The sequence below is a fragment of the Rhipicephalus microplus genome, unplaced genomic scaffold (assembly GCF_043290135.1).
Source record: "Rhipicephalus microplus isolate Deutch F79 unplaced genomic scaffold, USDA_Rmic scaffold_17, whole genome shotgun sequence".
Taxonomy (NCBI): domain Eukaryota; kingdom Metazoa; phylum Arthropoda; class Arachnida; order Ixodida; family Ixodidae; genus Rhipicephalus; species Rhipicephalus microplus.
In genome coordinates this window covers 9,987,282-9,992,599 of record NW_027464590.1, presented here as the reverse complement: position 1 = coordinate 9,992,599, position 5,318 = coordinate 9,987,282, and the positions used below count along the sequence as shown (strand labels likewise).

Below are 5,318 nucleotides of genomic sequence, written 5' to 3'. Positions count from 1 at the left end.
TTTCTTTGCGCTGATAGCTTTCGAGAAACGTTCTTACGGTGGTGAGAGTGGACCGCGGTTGGGTCCGTGGTGCAATGGCTAGCGCGATCGGCTGTTAACCAAAAGGTTGGAGGTTCTAGCCCTCCCATGAGCGGTGTGTCACTTTTTTTCTTTGCACTGATATCATTGAAGAAGTGTTGTGACCGGGATGACAGTGGAGCACGACTGTTTTTTGGCGCAATTGGCTAGCGCGTTGGGCTGCTAACCAAAAGGTTGGAGGTTCGAACCCTCCGATGAGCGGTGTGTCTCTTTTTTTCTTTGCGCTGATACCTTTGGAAAAATGTTCTGAGGGTGGTGAGAGTGGAGCACGACTGTTTTTTGGCGCAATGGGCTAGTGCGTTGGGCTGTTAACCAAAAGGTTGGAGGTTCGAACTCTCCCATGAGTGGTGTGTCTCTTTTTTTTCTTTGCGCTGATACCTTTGGAAAGTAGTTCTGATGGTGGTGAGAGTGGAGCACGACTGTCTCCATGGTGCAATTCGCTAGCGCGTTGGGCTGTTAACCAAAAGGTTGGAGGTTCGAACCCTCCCATGAGTGGTGTGTCTCTTTTTTTCTTTGCGCTGATACCTTTGGAAAAATGTTCTGATGGTGGTGAGAGTTGAGCACGACTACCTCCGTGACGCAATTGGCTAGCGCCTTCGGCTGTTAACCAAAAGGTTGGAGTTTCGAGCCCTCCCGAGAGCGGTGTGTCTCTTTTTTTTCTTTGCGCTCATAGCTTTGGAATAATGTTCTGACGGTGGTGAGAGCGGAGCGTGACCGTCTCCGTGGCGCAGTCTGCTAGTGGGTCGGCTGTTAAGCAAAAGGATTGAGGTTCGAGCCCTCCCGGGAGCAGTGTGTCGCTTTTTTTCTTTGCGCTGATAGCTTTGCAGAAACATTCTGACGGTGGTGCGGGTGGAGCATGGTTGGGTCCGTGGTGCAATGGCTAGCGCGATTGGCTGTTAACCAAAAAGGTTGGAGGTTCGAGCCCTCCCATGAGCGGTGTGTCGCTTTTTTTTCTTTGCACTGATATCTTTGGAGAAGTGTTCTGACCATGGTGAGAGTGGAGCACGAACTGTCTCCGTGGCGCAATAGGCTAGCGCGTTGGGCTGTTAACCAAAAGGCTGGAGGTTCGAACCCTCCCATGAGCGGTGTGTCTCTTTGTTTCTTTTCGCTGATACCTTTGGAAAAATGTTCTGATGGTGGTGAGAGTGGAGCACGACTACCTCCGTGACGCAATTGGCTAGCGCGTTCGGCTGTTGACCAAATGTTTGGAGGTTCGAGCTTTCCCGAGAGCAGTGTGTCTCTTTTTTTCTTTGCGCTGATAGCTTTGGAGAAATGTTCTGACGGTGGTAAAATTGGAGCAAGGCTGTCTCCGTGGCGCAATCTGCTAGTGCGTCGGCTGTTAAGCAAAAGGTTGGAGGTTCGAGCCCTCCCGAGAGCGGTGTGTCTCTTTTTTTCTTTGCGCTGATACCTGCGGAAAAATGTTCTGATTGTGGTGAAAGTGGAGCATGACTACCTCCGTGACGCATTTGGCTAGCGCAATCAACTGTTATCAAAAAGGTTGGAGGTTCGAGCCCTCCCGAGAGCGGTGTGTCTCTTTTTTCTTTGCACTGACAGCTATGGAGAAATGTTCCGACAGTGGTGAGAGTGGAGCACGACTGTCTCCGTGGCACAATCTGCTAGTATCTGCTAGTGGGTCGGCTGTTAAGCAAAAGGTTGGAGGTTCGAGCCCTCCCGGGAGCAGTGTGTCGCTTTTTTTCTTTGCGCTGATAGCTTTGCAGAAACGTTCTGACGGTGGTGCGGGTGGAGCATGGTTGGGTCCATGGTGCAATGGCTAGCGCGATTGGCTGTTAACCAAAAAGGTTGGAGGTTCGAGCCCTCCCATGAGCGGTGTGTCGCTTTTTTTTCTTTGCACTGATATCTTTGGAGAAGTGTTCTGACCATGGTGAGAGTGGAGCACGAACTGTCTCCGTGGCGCAATAGGCTAGCGCGTTGGGCTGTTAACCAAAAAACTTGAGGTTCGAACCCTCCCATGAGCAGTGTGTCTCTTTTTTTCTTTGCCTGACACCTTTGGAAAAATGTTCTGATGGTGATGAGAGTGGAGCACGACTACCTCCGTGACGCAATTGGCTAGCGCGTTCGGCTGTTGACCAAAAGTTTGGAGGTTCGAGCTCTCCCGAGAGCGGTGTGTCTCTTTTTTTCTTTGCGCTGATAGCTTTGGAGAGATGTTCTGACGGTGGTGAGAGTGGAGCACGACTGTTTCCGTGGCGCAATCTGCTAGTGCGTCGGCTGTTAAGCTAAAGGTTGGAGGTTCGAGCTTTCCCGAGAGCGGTGTGTCTCTTTTTTTTATTTGCTCTGATAGCTTTGGAGAAATGTTCTGACGGTGGTGAGAGTGGAGCACGACTGTTTCCGTGGCAGAATCAGCTAGCGCGATCAACTGTTATCAAAAAGTTTGGAGGTTTGAGCCCCCCCGAGAGCGGTGTGTCTCTTTTTTTCTTTGCGCTGATAGCTTTGGAGAAATGTTCTGACGGTGGTGAGAGTGGAGCACTACTGTCTCCGTGGCGCAATCTGCTAGTGCGTCGGCTGTTAAGCAAAAGGTTTGAGGTTCGAGCCCTCCTGAAAGCGGTGTGTCTCTTTTTTTTCTTTGCGCTGATAGCTTTGGAGAAATGTTCTGACGGTGGTGAGAGTGGCGCACGACTGTTTCCGTGGCAGAATCGGCTAGCGCGATCAACTGTTATCCAAAAGATTTGAGGTTCGAGCCCTCCCGAAAGTGGTGTGTCTCTTTTTTTTCTTTGCGCTGATAGCTTTGGAGAAATGTTCTAACGGTGGTGAGAGTGGAGCACGACTGTCTCCGTGGCCCAACCTGCTAGTGCGTCGGCTGTTAACCAACAGGTTCGAGATTCGAGCCCTCCTATGAGCGGTGTGTCGCTTTTTTTTCTTTGCACTGATATCGTTGTAGAAGTGTTCTGACTGTGGTGAGAGTGGAGCACGACTTTCTCCGTGGCGCAATTGGCTAGCGCGTTCGGCTATTAACCAAAAGGTTGCAGGTTCGAACCCTCCCATGAGTGGTGTATCTCTTTTTTTCTTTGCGCTGATACCTTTGAAAAAATGTTCTGATGGTGGTGAGAGTAGAGCACGACTACCTCCGTGACGCAATTGGCTAGCGCGTTCGGCTGTTAACCAAAAGGTTGGAGGTTCGAGCCCTCCCGAGAGCGGTGTGTCTTTTTTCTTTGCGCTGACAGCTATGGAGAAATGTTCCGACAGTGGTGAGAGTGGAGCACGACTGTCTCCGTGGCGCAACTGCTAGTGCGTCGGCTGTTAAGCAAAAGGTTGGAGGTTCGAGCCCTCCCCGGGAGCAGCGTGTCGCTTTTTTTTTCTTTGCGCTGATAGCTTTGGAGAAACGTTCTTACGGTGGTGAGAGTGGACCGCGGTTGGGTCCGCGGTGCAATGGCTAGCGCGATCGGCTGTTAACCAACAGTTTGGAGGTTCTAGCCCTCCCATGAGCGGTGTGTCACTTTTTTTCTTTGCACTGATATCTTTGAAGAAGTGTTGTGACCGTGATGAGAGTGGAGCACGACTGTTTTTTGGCGCAATTGGCTAGCGCGTTTGGCTGTTAACCAAAAGGTTGGAGGTTCGAACCCTCCCATGAGCGGTGTGTCTCTTTTTTTTCTTTGCCCTGATACCTTTCTAAAAATGTTCTGATGGTGGTGACAGTGGAGCACGACTGTTTTTTGGCGCAATTGGCTAGCGCGTTGGGCTGTTAACGAAAAGGTTGGAGGTTCGAACCCTCCCATGAGTGGTGTGTCTCTTTTTTTCCTTGCGCTGATACCTTTGGAAAAATGTTCTGATGGTGGTGAGAGTGGAGCACGACTGTCTCAATGGTGCAATTCGCTAGCGCGTTGGGCTGTTAACCAAAAGTTTGGAGGTTCGAACCCTCCCATGAGTGGTGTGTCTCTTTTTTTCTTTGCGCTTATAGCTTTGAAAAAATGTTCTGATGGTGGTGAGAGTGGAGCACTACAATCTCCGTGACGCAATTGGCTAGCGCGTTCGGCTGTTAACCAAAAGGTTAGAGGTTCGAGCCCTCCCGAGAGCGGCGTGTCTCTTTTTTTCTTTGCGCTGATAGCTTTAGAGAAATATTCTGACGGTAGTGAGAGTGGAGCACGACTGTCTCCGTGGCGCATTTGGCTAGCGCGTCGGCTGTTAAGCAAAGGGTTGGAGGTTCGAGCCCTCCCAGGAGCAGTGTGTCGCTTTTTTTCTTTGCGCTGATAGCCTTGGAGAAACGTTCTGACGGTGGTGAGAGCGGAGCCCGACTGTCTCTCTTGCGCAATTGGCTAGCGCGTTGGGCTGTTAACGAAAAGGTTGGAGGTTCGAACCCTCCCATGAGCGGTGTGTCTCTTTTTTCTTTGCGCTGATACCTTTGGAAAAATGTTCTGATGGTGGTGAGAGTGGAGCACGACTACCTCCGTTACGCAATTGGCTAGCGCATTCGGCTGTTAATCCAAAGGTTGGAGTTTCGAGCCCTCCCGAGAGCGGTGTGTCTCTTTTTTTTCTTTGCGCTGATAGCTTTGGAGAAATGTTCTAATGGTATTGAGAGCGGAGCGTGACCGTCTCCTTGGCGCAGTCTGCTAGTGGGTCGGCTGTTAAGCAAAAGGTTGGAGGCTCGAGCCCTCCCGGGAGCATTGTGTCGCTTTTTTTCTTTGCGCTGATAGCTTTGCAGAAACGTTCTGACGGTGGTGCGGGTGGAGCATGGTTGGGTCCGTGGTGCAATGGCTAGCGCGATTGGCTGTTAACCAAAAATGTTGGAGGTTCGAGCCCTCCCATGAGCGGTGTGTCGCTTTTTTTTCTTTGCACTGATATCTTTGGAGAAGTGTTCTGACCATGGTGAGAGTGGAGCACGAACTGTCTCCGTGGCGCAATAGGCTAGCGCGTTGGGCTGTTAACCAAAAGGCTGGAGGTTCGAACCCTCCCATGAGCGGTGTGTCTCTTTGTTTCTTTTCGCTGATACCTTTGGAAAAATGTTCTGATGGTGGTGAGAGTGGAGCACGACTACCTCCGTGACGCAATTGGCTAGCGCGTTCGGCTGTTGACCAAATGTTTGGAGGTTCGAGCTTTCCCGAGAGCAGTGTGTCTCTTTTTTTCTTTGCGCTGATAGCTTTGGAGAAATGTTCTGACGGTGGTAAAATTGGAGCAAGGCTGTCTCCGTGGCGCAATCTGCTAGTGCGTCGGCTGTTAAGCAAAAGGTTGGAGGTTCGAGCCCTCCCGAGAGCGGTGTGTCTCTTTTTTTCTTTGCGCTGATACCTGCG

General features: G+C 50.9%; 1 non-coding gene across 1 annotated transcript; it reads left to right on the top strand.

Moving 5' to 3' along the window:
* Positions 1–3,594: 3,594 nt before the first annotated feature.
* TRNAN-GUU (transfer RNA asparagine (anticodon GUU)) lies at positions 3,595–3,667 on the top strand. The gene has a single exon. It is a non-coding gene; the product is annotated as a tRNA-Asn (tRNA).
* Positions 3,668–5,318: the final 1,651 nt, after the last annotated feature.